At 47.1% G+C, this 12,513-nt stretch overlaps 1 long non-coding RNA gene across 1 annotated transcript in view; it reads right to left on the bottom strand.

The window, feature by feature from the left end:
• Positions 1 to 4,647: 4,647 nt before the first annotated feature.
• The window catches only part of LOC110596765, a 19,456-nt gene continuing 11,590 nt past the window's right edge, over positions 4,648 to 12,513 (bottom strand). Inside the window, exon 2 of the long non-coding RNA XR_002482700.1 lies at positions 4,648 to 4,801. This is a non-coding gene — a long non-coding RNA (uncharacterized LOC110596765). The remainder of the gene's footprint in view (positions 4,802 to 12,513) is intronic.

Here is a 12,513-nt window from a genome sequence, read left to right as displayed (position 1 = left end):
AACCCGCGGGCTCAGGCAATCCACTCACCTCAGCCTCCCAAGGCGTGGGATTACAGGCTGAGCCACCTAGCCCGGCTTTTCTCTCTCTTTTTAAGTCTGTTTAGACCTGGGTTTCTGTATAAGATACTGAGTACTAGAAACTTCTAAGTAAAGAGGAAATGACAGAGGGTCTCATTTGGAAGTACTATGTCCTTTCCTAATAAGAGAAGATTCAACTTTTGAGTTGTAAGACTCCCCTTGACTTCCTTGGGGGCTGTTGGACAGACTCAGGGGAAGAGGTCCTCCCAAAGAAGCTGATTGTGTAGGCCGATAAGGGGGACTAGGAACCAGCCCCCAGTTAGGAGGTGAGGATGGACTGTTCTGGATGGAACAGTCCATGTGTGTTTCTGTTTGTCTGTTTAGGACAGGGATTCCTTACAGGAGTCTGTGGAGGGCCTCTGACATTGTAACAGTGTGTGATGTGAAGGCTTATTGTTCTGGTCGGTGTCTGAGGCTTCCTGAGCCTGGCTCAGAGGAGGGCTTGTCTGAGGGCTGGTTTTCAAAGACCCTGGTCTCGCATGCCCTCAACCCAGATGCGTGGAGACCTACTCACGAGAGTCCTCCTCCCATTGGTTTCTCCTCCCAAGAACCAGCCTCTCCCAGGAACCCTGGGAAGCACTTCAGAGAAGCTAGGAAAATGGAGGAGGGACAGAGGCCCATGGACGAAATGTCCTTGAATGACACCCAGTGAGAAACAGTCACCTGGCCACTAGGGGGCCTGATGTGAGAACGTCTCATACTGGGTGGGGTGGAGGCTGTTACACCCTGGGACTGGCAGCATCCGGTCCAAACCCACCTCAGGGGCCCTCGTCCTTGTCTGCCAGGCTGTGGTTCTGGTCCTGGGCTTGGAACCTAAAGGATACTTCCTCTGTCACTTGGTGGCAAAGCACTAGGCTTCCATAGTCCCCGTGTCCAGGCGGAGTGGGAGCATCACCAACCACATCACGAAGGGGCCTGAAGCCAATTCTTGCCTCATTAGATAGGCAGCCAGCTCCCCCACCATCAAAGAGGGGCTAGCTGGAAACTGAATTTGCCATGTGTATCTGTTGTGACCAGCACACTTATATCGGGTGCCAGTGATAGTCATCAGAGACCAGAGCAACCCAGAGTGGGGGAACCACAGGGTCAAAAAGACTGCCAGCACTCAAGCCCCTGAGGGCTTTTGAAGCATGTCAAGCCCTCTAGTGTGTCCCCAGTTCTGCAGACTGACCCAGGTCTTCTATCCCACCCACCAGACCCCCAGCCTGGGCCACTGTCTCTTCCCTCCCCTTCCCCTGGGAGCAGGGATCCAGGCTCCTGATAGGGCTGACTGGCCTATCTCAGAGCAAGAGAAAGAGGCATCCTGGGGTCCCCCATCCCAGATCATTGGGTGTTGTACCACCTTCCCAAGTTCACTTACCTTTCTCAATGTTGAACGAGGTAGCCACGAAGGACAGAGCACAGTGCTCGCAGAATGCCCAGGGATGTTCGCTTGTCGCTGGCCCTCTGCTACTCAGGGCCTTGGCATCAGTTACTGAAGCGCCTGAGGTGACAGCTGGAGTTTCTAAGGCAAAGTGATCCTCTGAGTAACCTGAGAAGGCCTCAGTTACCAGCAGGATGGCTGGACAGCTTGGCCAGGACCCAGGCTGACTGGCCCCCACTGGCTCGGTCCTGGGGGGCAAGCAAAGGTCCTCAGGCAGAAGCGAAGACTGGCCAGGGCTGGGACCATTCACGAGGTCCCAGAGCTGAGCAGGTGGGTCAGGAGGATTCAATGGGGTCATTTTGGAGTGGGGGTGTGTCACTTGGCTCAGTGGGACCAGTGATGGTGGAGGGGACTGTGAGCCAGTCCCCACAAAGAGCAACACAATGGGAACCCCACGGGCTAGGCTTATTGGCAGGAGAAGGAGAGAGCCAGGGCAGAACAAATTATTTGACTGGGGGAAAAGTGATTTTAGAAATGAATCCATAAAACTAAAAGCAAAAGGAACTGCACATATCACTGTACTCTACTCAGTAAAGTTTTCCATAGGATACAGGTTAACAATTCTGAAATCACACTATCCATGCATGCCAGAATTGAGCAGTTAAGTAAGTGGATAGTAGAAGCCAGGTTTCTCCCTCCTGAGTGGGAGGTTATAGATGAGCAACTGTGAGACAGCTAGAATGATCCATGTGGTACTGGGTTAGAGTTGGGCGCGTCAGTATGAACTCATGTTTAGATTAATATAGATACAGATGGATACATAGAAAAATCTTTACAGTTTTATGTCTATGTATGCACACATGTCTGCTGGCTCTGTCAGCCGAAAGGGTGTAAGCAAAGATACCCCGGTACCCAGGTCTTGATTTTTAGACTCATTTTCTAATAAAAGGAGCCCAGGCTCCTTGGAGAAATGCCTGATTCTAGGTCTGGGACTGGGAATATACAAAATGAGCCTGGAGCATCATCTAGTGCCAGAAAGTAAAGAAGTGCTAAACACAAGCACACAGTGATGGGACTTATCAAAGGGACACAGGAACCAACTGAAAGTGCCCCCATTGGCCAAAGCTGGAGCAATTTGAGAAACAAAATAAATGATTTTGAATGATAACCCCAAATACAAAATAAGTGCCTATGAATTTATATGATATAAATAGATACTTGATTAAATAAATACATGAAAGGAAGAGACAAATCTCCCCTATTTATGGATTCTAAATAACGTACGTACCTACTTCCCATGGAGGAGGTGAAGCATAGCTTTGCACACTTAAGTGTGGGCTGCACAGAGTGACTTTCTTCCAAAGAGTCCAGTAGAAAGGGGTGGAAATAGAGGAAGAGTATCGTCATAGCAGAGAAACCTGACAAACATTCTCTCATCAGCTGATCAAGGGCAACATCAACAGTGACAAATTATGTGGGTAGTATGTAGCCTTGACTTGATGTGATGGGAATGATATTTTTCCTCCTCTCCCCCAAACCCATAACCAGTCTAACTATGAGAAAAATAGTAGAGAATCTCAGTTGAGGGACATTTTATAAAATATATGACTCTTTAAAACCATCAATAATATCAAGGCTGAGCGTGGTGACTCGCGCCTGAAATACCAGTGCTTTAGGAGGCTGAGGCAGGAGGATCACTTGAGCCCAGGAGTTCCGGGCTGCAGTGAACTATTAATGTGATCATGCCACTGCACTTCAGCCTGGGCAATGGAGTAAGACCCTGACTCAAAAAAAAAAAAATCATCAAAATCAAGGAAAGTATGAGAAACTGTCACAGATTGAAAGAGCCTAAAGAGACAAGATAACTAAATGCAATATGGTCTGCTGCATGGGATTCTGTAACAGAAAGAGAGGTTTAGGGAAAATTAGCTGATACTAATGGATCAATTTTGATTCAGTAGTTGGGACAAATGTACCATAATAAAGTAAGATAACAATAGAACAAATTGGCTATGGGGTATATGAGAAGTTCGTACTATTTTACAACTTTTCTATAAATCTACCATTAGGCCAGGTGCTGTGGCTCACACCTGTAATCCCAGCACTTTGGGAGGCCAAGGCTGGAAGAGTGCTTGGGCCCGGGAGTTCAAGACCAGCCTGGGCAACACAGCAAGACCACGTCTCCACAAAATAAACAAACAAACAAACAATCAATTAATAATTGCATAAATCTACAATTATACTAAAATTAAAAATTTATTTTAAAATCTTTTCAGGGCATGGGGAGGGGGACCATATAGACCAGTAGCTATTCCTAATGATCACCATGATTGAATGGGATGCTTTCCAGAATTTGCTTTACCCAGATGCGAGTGTGTGTGTGTGTGTGTGTGTGTGAGAGAGAGAGAGAGAGAGAGAGAAAGAGAGAGAGAGAGAGGTGTCTATATGTGTTTTCTCATCTAGTATATGTTGCAAACTCTCTGCTGGGGAGCTTAAGGTATATCCTCACTGAAAAAGTTACAGTGAGTGAACAAGAGTGTTTCTGAGCCTGATGGAAAAGTGTCTGGTGTTGTAACAGAATACACCTTAGATCACAGCTCCCCGTGCTTAACGGCCTGCTTAATTGTGCTGCATGGTGATTAGACATAGACAGCAGCAGTCACGTGGATGACTTGGCATGCTCTTTTGTCTCCTTGCATTAACAAACTGATGCCTCTCAGGATGGTAAAAAAAAAAGGAGTTACTTGACACTGCTGATGGGTATATAAGATGGTACAACCGTTATGGAAAACCGTTTGGCAGTTTCTTCAAAAGTTACGACCCACTTGTCTTAGTCCATTTGGGTGCTGTAACAAAAATGCTGGGCAATTTATAAATAATAGAAAACGATTGCTCACAGTTCTGGTGGCTGAGAAGCTTAGGATGGATCAAGGTACCAGCAGATTCAGTGTCTGGTGAGGGCCCCTTCCTCATGCATGGCAACTTTTATGTGTCCACACATGGCAAAAGGAACAAGCAGCCTCCCTCAGGGGTGCTAATCCCACTCATGAGAGCAGAGCCTCTGTGACTCAATCATCTCCAAGGCCCCACCTCCTAGTATTATCACATTGGGAGTTACATTTCAACATATGAATTTTGAGGATCACAGCACTACCCCTTCCACTTGTTCTAGCTCAGGCTGCCATAACAAAATACTGTAGGCCAGGTGACTTGAACAGCAGATATTTATTTGCTCAGTCTTGGAGGCTGGAGGGCCATGATCAAGGTACCCACCAAATAGGTTCCTGGTAAGGGCTCACTTCTTGGTTTGCAGACTGCCACCTTCTCATTGTGTCCTCAACAGTCTCTTCTTTGTGTGCCCTTGAAAGAGAATAAGTGAACTTTTAGGTGTCACTTTTTTTTTGAGTCAGGGTCTCACTCTGTCGCTCAGGATGGAGTGGAGTAGCATGATTGCGGCTGCCACAGCCTCGACCTGCTGGGCTCAGGCGATCCTTCTGCCTCAGCCTTCCAAGTAACTGAGACTACTGGTATGTGCCACCATGCCTGGCTAATTTTTTTTTAAATTGTAGAGACGAGATCTTGCCAGTTGCCCAGGCTGGTGTCACTTCTGATAAGGACACATCCTATCAGATCAGAGTCACACCTCGGTTATGACTTCAGTTAACCTTAATCACTTCCTTAGAGGCCCCATCTCCAAATATAGAATTATAGCACACCCAGCTGGAGTCTGTTGGAGCATTGCTTGGTGTATAGGGACCCGGGCCCCTCATTCTGGTGTCAGATGTCTGTACTGAGTGTTGTCTTGGGTGTGAGAGCAGGTGAAACCTTTTGGGTTGTCCAATCTCTTACATCCGTCTTTCAGCCCTCAGGAAGACGCTGTGTCCAAAGCTCTTTCTATCGCCTACAGAAGACAGCACCTTGCTGCATTCCCAGCCTGACAACCTTCCATACATGTTCCACCTTCTTGCAAGCAGGTGGAGGGAGGGAAGCCGGGTCCAGGCCAGTGAAGTTTACTAAGGATGTCTGTAGGTATGGAAAACCCTTTGACACCCTTGGTGCCGCTGAGACTCCTCTCTTCATTTTATACCCCAGATTCAAACATCAGCAGGTCCTATGGACTCTACCTCCTACTTTCAGATTAAAACCAGAACTCACCCAGCTTGTCTCCTTTTCCAGGGTCGCAGCCCTGGTCCAAGCTGCCGGCATCCCTCTCCTGAATTGGATCCACCGCTTCCTCGCAGGTTGTCCCTTGCCCCTAGTGGTCTGTTGTCAACACAGCAGCCAGGAGGAGCAGTTTGAAGGAAAGACAGATCTGTGGCCACCACTTAAGTCCTTTCGTGATCTGTGAGATTGATCAGGTGCTGCACCTCTCTCGCTTTCCCCCCTTCCTTGCTCATTCCTTGCACAGGTCAGGCATATTTCCACCTCAGGGCATTTGCACTAGCTCTTCCCTCTGCCCAGACCATTTCCCCCTGCATGTCTGCATGTCTCCTCCCTTCCCCTCTCACAGTCTCTGTTTAGATGTTGCCTGATCTGTGTGTCTCCTTCTAGCCCTCCTCTGCTCCATTCCTCTTCTTTCTTCTCCTTCTCCTCCTCCTTGTCCTCCTTCCTTCTTTTTGAGCCAGGGCCTCACTCTGTTGCCCAAGCTGGAGTGCAGTGGCACAATCATGGCTCATTGCAGCCTTGACATCATAAGGCTTCCACCTCAGCTTCCCAAGTAGCTGAGATGACAAGTGCACACCACCACACCTGGCTAATTTATATATTATATATATTTTTTGTAGAGAGGCAGTCTCACTATGTTGCCTGGGCTGGTCTCAAACTCCTGGGCTCAAGCAATCCTCCTGCCTCAGCCTCCCAAAGTTCTGGGATCACAGGTGTGAGCTTCTGCACTTGGCCTTTCCCTTGTTTTCAGTTTTTTCATAGTACTTACCACCTGACGTACCAAGTATCCTACTGACTCATCCTGTTTATTTTTTTAATCTTAATTTTTTTTTGAGTCTGAGTCTCACTCTGTTGCCCAGGCTGGAGTGCAGTGGCACAATCATGCCTCACCGCAGCCTTGACATCCTGGGCTCAGGCAATCCTTCCACCTCAGCCTCCTGAGTAGCTGGGACTACAAGCACATACCATCATGCCCAGCTAATTTTTTTAATTTTTTGTAGAGATGAGGCCTCACTGTGCTGGCCAGGCTGCTCTCGAACTCTTAGGCTCACGCACTCTTTCTGCCTTGGCCTTCTGAGTAACTGGGATTACAGGTGGGAACCACCACGCTCTTGGCACATCTTGTCTATTTTCTGCTTCCATTCATTAGAGTGCAAGCTCCAGGACAGGTTTTTCTTTATGTTTTATTCATCACTTTGTCTGTAGTACCTAGAACAGTGCTTGGCACATTGTGGGTCCCTAATAAATATATATATATATATATATATTTTTTTTTTATTTTGAGTTGGAATCTCGCTCCGCTGTCCAGGCTGGAGTGGACACTCTCATGGCACTCTCATGGTCACCCAAGCATCGACCTGCTGGGCTCCAGTGATCCTTCCGTCTCAGCCTTCCAAGTAGCTGGAACTGCAGGCATGGGCTACCATGCCTGGCTAATTTTTGATTTATTGTAGAGACGAGGTCTCGCCAAGTTGCCCAGGCTGGTCTCAAACCCGTGGGCTCAGGCAATCCACTCGCCTCCACCTCCCAAAGTACTGAGATTACGGGTTGAGCCACCACGCCTAGCCCCTCTGTAAACTTAAAATAATCTCCAAGGCAGGCTCCAGTGTGTCACATGGTGAGCAATATTTTGTGATGATTAGTATGGTCACTAGTATCATCATGCGCTTTGATAACTCAACTATGTTCCCCAAAGCTGGAAACTTTTTCAAAATAAATTTTTTGTTTTAGAGTACAGCAGTTTTCGATTTACATTCCCCTGTGGAAGGATATCTTGGTTGCTTCCACTTTGGGGCAATTAGGAATAAATCTGCTGAAAACATTTACATACAGACTTTTGGTTAGACATAAGTTTTCAAATCAGTTGGGTAAATACCTAGGAGCATGATTGCTGGATCATATGGTAAGTCTATGTTTAGCTCTGTAAGAAGCTGCCAAACTGTCTCTAAAGTGGTTGTATCATTTTACGTTCCCACCAGCTGCTCGACATCTTCGAAGGCAATTGGTATTGTTAGGATTTTGGGTGGGTGGGATTCTAGCCCGCTAATAGATATGTAGTGGCATCTCACTGATGTGTTAATTTGTATTTTCCTAATGTAAAATGATTTTGAGCATTTTTTCTTTCTTCCTTTCCTTCTTTCTTTCTTTCTTTTTTTTTTTGAGTTGGAGTCTCACTCTGTTGCACAGGCTGGAGTGCAGTGGCATGCTCACGGCTACCCCAGCCTTGACCTTCTGGGCTCAGATGATCTTTCCGCCTCAGCCTTCCAAGTAGCTGGAACTATAGGTGTGTGCCACCATAGTCAGCTAATTTTTTTATTTATTGTACAGACAAGGTCTCACCAAGTTGCCAAGGCTGGTCTCGAAACCCTGAACTCAGGCAATGCTCTTGCCTTGGCCTCCCAAAGTGCTGGGATTACAGGCTTGAGCCACTGTGTTTGGCCCGAGTATTTTTTTCATATGCTTACCTGCTATCTGCTTATCTTCTTTGGTGAAGTATCTATTCAGATATTTTGCCTTTAAAAATTTTTTAAACTTATTTATTTAATTTTTTTAGAGCCTGGATCTCAGTTTGTTACACAGGCTGGAGTGCAGTGGCATGATCATGGCTCACTGCAGCCTTGACCTTCTGGGCTCAAGCAATCCTCCCACCTTAGCCTCCCAAGTAGTTTGGACTACAGGCACTCAACATCATGCCCCACTAATTAAGAAAAAAAACTGTAGAGATGGGGGACTCGCATGTTGCCCAGTCTGGTCTCAAACTCCTGATCTCAAGCAATCCTCCAGCCTTAACCTTCTGAAGTGCTGGCGTTATAGATGTGAGCCACCGCACCCTGCTAACAAGGTTGAAAAATTGTTGAGTCTTGCCAGGTATGGTGGTACATGTCTGTAGTCCCAGTTACTCGGAGGCTGAGGCAGAAGGATTGCTTGAGCCCAGAAGGTGGAGTGAGCCCTGATGGTGCCCCTGCATTCCAACCTGGGCAATAGAAAGAGATGCTGATAAAGAAAGAAAGAGAGAAAGAGAGAAAGAGAGAAAGAGAGAAAGAGAGAAAGAGAGAGAGAGAGAGAGAGAGAGAGAGAGAGAGAGAGAGAGAGAGAGAGAGAAAGAAAGAAAGAAAGAAAGAAAATTGTTGAGTATTAAGAGTGTGTGGGCCTGTAATCCCAGCACTTTGGGAGGCCGAGGTGAATGGATTGCCTGAGCCCACAGGTTTGAGACCAGCCCAGGCAATTTGGTGAGACCTCGTCTCTATAATAAATAAAAAATTAGCAGGGTGTGGTAGCAGGCGCCTGTAGTTCTGGCTATTTGGAAAAGACTGAGGCGGAAGGATCGCCGGAGGCTAGCAAGTCAACATCGGGGTGGCCGTGAATGTGCCACTGCACTCCAGCCTGGGCAACGGAGTGAGACTCTTAACTCAAAAAAAAAAAAAAAAAAAAAAAGAGTGTGTGCATATGTATTTTGAATACAAGTTATTATTCAATATGTGAGTTACAAACATTTTCTTCTAGTGGGTGACATGTGTTTTCATTCTCTTAACAATGTTATTCATAGAGCAAATGTTTTTAATTTTAATAATGTGTTGAATCTAGAAACTTAACACCAGGCACAAGGTAACATAGATTTCCTCCTAATATTTTTCTTCTATCAAACTTTGGAAAACATCCAGCCCAATTATGGCACCCTGTTAGGAGTATCTTGTAGTTGGTCTGACTTCTCCTTGAGAAGAGGCCTTTTTCTCCTTAAAAAAAATCCACAGAAGCCGGGCTCGGTGGCTCAGCCTGTAATCCTGTGCCTTTGGGAGGATGAGGTGAGTGGATTACCTGAGCCTGTGGGTTCGAGACCCACCTGGGCAGCGAGACCTCATCTCTACAATAAATCAAAAAATCAGCTGGGCGTGGTAGCAGGTGCCTGTAGTTCCGGCTACTCGGAAGGCTGAGGTGGAAGGATCGCCGGAGCCCTGCTGGTGTAGGTTGCGGTGGCCGGGAGTGGCCACTGCACTCCAGTCTGGGCGACAGAAAAAAAAACAAAAAACAAAAATCCACAGAGACTGGACTTGGTGGCTCAGCCTGTAATTCCAGCACTTTGGGAAGCTGAGGTGGTGGATTGCCTGAGTCCGCGGTTCGAGACCAGCCCAGGCAACTTGGCGAGACCTTGTGTGTACAATCAATCAAAAATTAGCCAGGCACGGTAGTGCACACTTGTAGTTCTGGCTACTTGGAAGGATGAGGTGGAAGGATCACTGGCGCCCAGCAGGTCATGCTGGGGTGGCAGTGAGCATGCCACTGCACTCCAGCCTGGGTGCCGGAGTGACACTCCAATTAAAAAAAAAAATCCACAGAAATATGACTATAACCACCACAAAATGGATCTTCTTGTTCTGTGCTGAGGTGGGTCCCCCCCAATTTATATCATGAAGTCCTCACCCCTCGTACCTCAGAATGTGATTGTATGTAGAGATAGCTCCTGTAGGCAGCTAATTAAGTTAAAATGGGGCCATCAGCGTAGGTCCTAACCCAATCTGACCAGTATCTTTACAAGAAGAGGAAATTTGGACACACACATGCACAGAAGGTAGACCATGTGAGAACACAGCAAGAAGGCAACCGCCTGCAAGTCAAGGAACTAGGCCTCAGGAGAAACCAACCCTGTCAACACCTTGATCTCAGACTTCTGGCCTCTGTAACTGTAAAAAAAAAAAAATGTCTGTTGTTTGAGCTACCCTGTCTGTGCTATTTTCTTATGGCAGCACTAGCAAAATAATGCTCTGCCGTAGTGAGAGTTTATCAGAATATGGCTGAAAGGCTCTTCATTCAGAATGTGTTGAGAGCCTGGATAAGAGGCCTTGGCCAAGGAAAGCAAATGTGGGCAGATAGGGATTGAAGGGGAAAACCCAGACGTTGGTTTAAAGTTGGCTGGTGTCTCACTATCTCCCTGCCAAGTCTACTCTGACACCTCCAGCCAGTCTGAGCTGAGGGGACAGAGTCCAAACAGGGGATTTGTGTCTTGCGGTCATGCACTCCTACCCAAAGCCTCCATGTGTGTCTGCACTGTGCCCTGAAGACCTCAGGGGACAAAGGAAGAGTGACATCCTGCCAGGGCAGCATAGGAATCGGTCCAGATAATTGTCCACCCCATGCCTGAGAGCTGAAGTTGACTAATGATGTAATGGCATGTTTTTTTTTGAGTTGGAGTTTCACTTTGTTGCCTCACTTTGAGTTGGAGTCTCACTTTGGAGTGCTGTGACATGCTCATGGCTACCATAGCCTCAACCTCCTGGGTTCAGGTGATCCTTCCTCCCCAGCTTTTCAAGTAGTTGGGACTACACACGTGCGCCCCCCCGACCTGGCTAATTTTTAAATTTATTGTAGAGATGAGGTCTTGCCAAGTTGCCCAGGCTGGTCTTGAAGCTCTGGGCAATCCTCTTGCCTCTGCCTCCCAAAGTGCTGGGATTACAGGCGTGGGCCACCACGCCCAGCCTGTAATAGCATTTTGAGGGAAGGCCTGATGGTGGATATCGGGCCGTGCTATAACTTTCACCGACAACTTGATAGTATGTTAGTCAGCATCATTAATGTTAGCTGCTGTAATAAACAACCTCCAGTCTCAGTGGCTTCATATGATCAAGTTTCATTTATTGCCACATCACAGTCTGGTGCAGGTCTGTAAGCCCAGATGTCAGCAGGAGCCCCTTTGAGCACCCTCACTTCCACCACAGAAGAGAGAGCAGTCCACTGGAATGCTCGGCTTCGCCTTGTCTTGTTTACATTCACTTCCTCTTTGTCTTTACTCTCTTTAAAGTTATTTTTATCTTGTTTTATGTGCCTATGTAAGCTATCTCCTGGAATATGACAGGGTGATGTAAATCAATGTAGTGGACAACACTTTGAAGTTACCCTTCCTCTTCCTTCTGCCTGATACTCTTTCCACAATGGTCAAACTAGCCCTAGCTGGGTAAGTGAGTGTAGGGGTGGATGAGGGAGATTTAATCGAAAAAGAGCCACCTCCTTGTCCTTTCATCTCTTAAGTAGACTCCAGTGTGTCTGTTGAAAAGATAAAAGTCTGAAAGCCAAACTACTTTTCTTCATTGTCAAAGCTAGGGATTTTGGGCTGAGTGCAGTGGCTCATGACTATAATTCTAGCGCTTTAGAAGGCTGAGGCAGGAAGATTGCATGAGGCCAGGAGTTCAAGACCAGCCTGGGCAACACAGCAAGACCCCTATTTCTACCAAAAAAAAAAAATTAGCCAGGTGTGGTGGCACTGGCCTGTAGTTCCAGTACTTGGGAGGTTGAGGTGGATTGCTTGAGCTCAGGAGTTTGAAGCTGCAGAGAGCTATGATTATGCCACTGCACTCCAGCTTGGGTGACAAAGCTAAGACTCTGTCTCTAATTTTTTTTTTTTTTGAGTTGGAATCTCACTCTGTCACCCAGGCTGGAGGGCAGTAGCACACTCCCGGCCACCGCAGCCTCGACCTGCTGGGCTCAGGTGATTCTTCCACCTCAACCTTCCAAGTAGCTGGAACTACAGGCATGCGCCATCATGTCTGGCTAGGTTTTTGATTTATTGTAGAGATAGGGTCCTACCAAGTTGCCCAGGCTGGTCTCGAACCCATGGGCTCAGGCAGTCCTCTCACCTCGGCCTCCCAAAGTGCTGGGATTATAGGCCTGAGCCACTGCGTCCGGCCTTTTTTTTTTTTTTTAAATAGGGAAACCCCTTTGGGTCTCCTCCCACTGTGGGAGCTTTTCTGTCTTCTCAATAAATCCTGCTTTCTAAAATAAAATAAAAAACTATAGCCGGGCTCGGTGGTTCAGCCTGTAATCCCACGCTTTGGGAGGCTGAGGTGAGTGGATTGCCTGAGCCCGCGGGTTCGAAACCTGCCTGGGCAACTTGGCAAGACTTCATCTCTACAATAAAT

Source organism: Carlito syrichta, unplaced genomic scaffold, assembly GCF_000164805.1.
Source record: "Carlito syrichta isolate Samal-C Ts95f unplaced genomic scaffold, Tarsius_syrichta-2.0.1 Scaffold113490, whole genome shotgun sequence".
NCBI classification, from domain to species: Eukaryota; Metazoa; Chordata; class Mammalia; order Primates; family Tarsiidae; genus Carlito; species Carlito syrichta.
The sequence above is the reverse complement of the archived record's forward strand: the minus strand, read 5'-3'. Positions and strand labels throughout refer to the sequence as shown.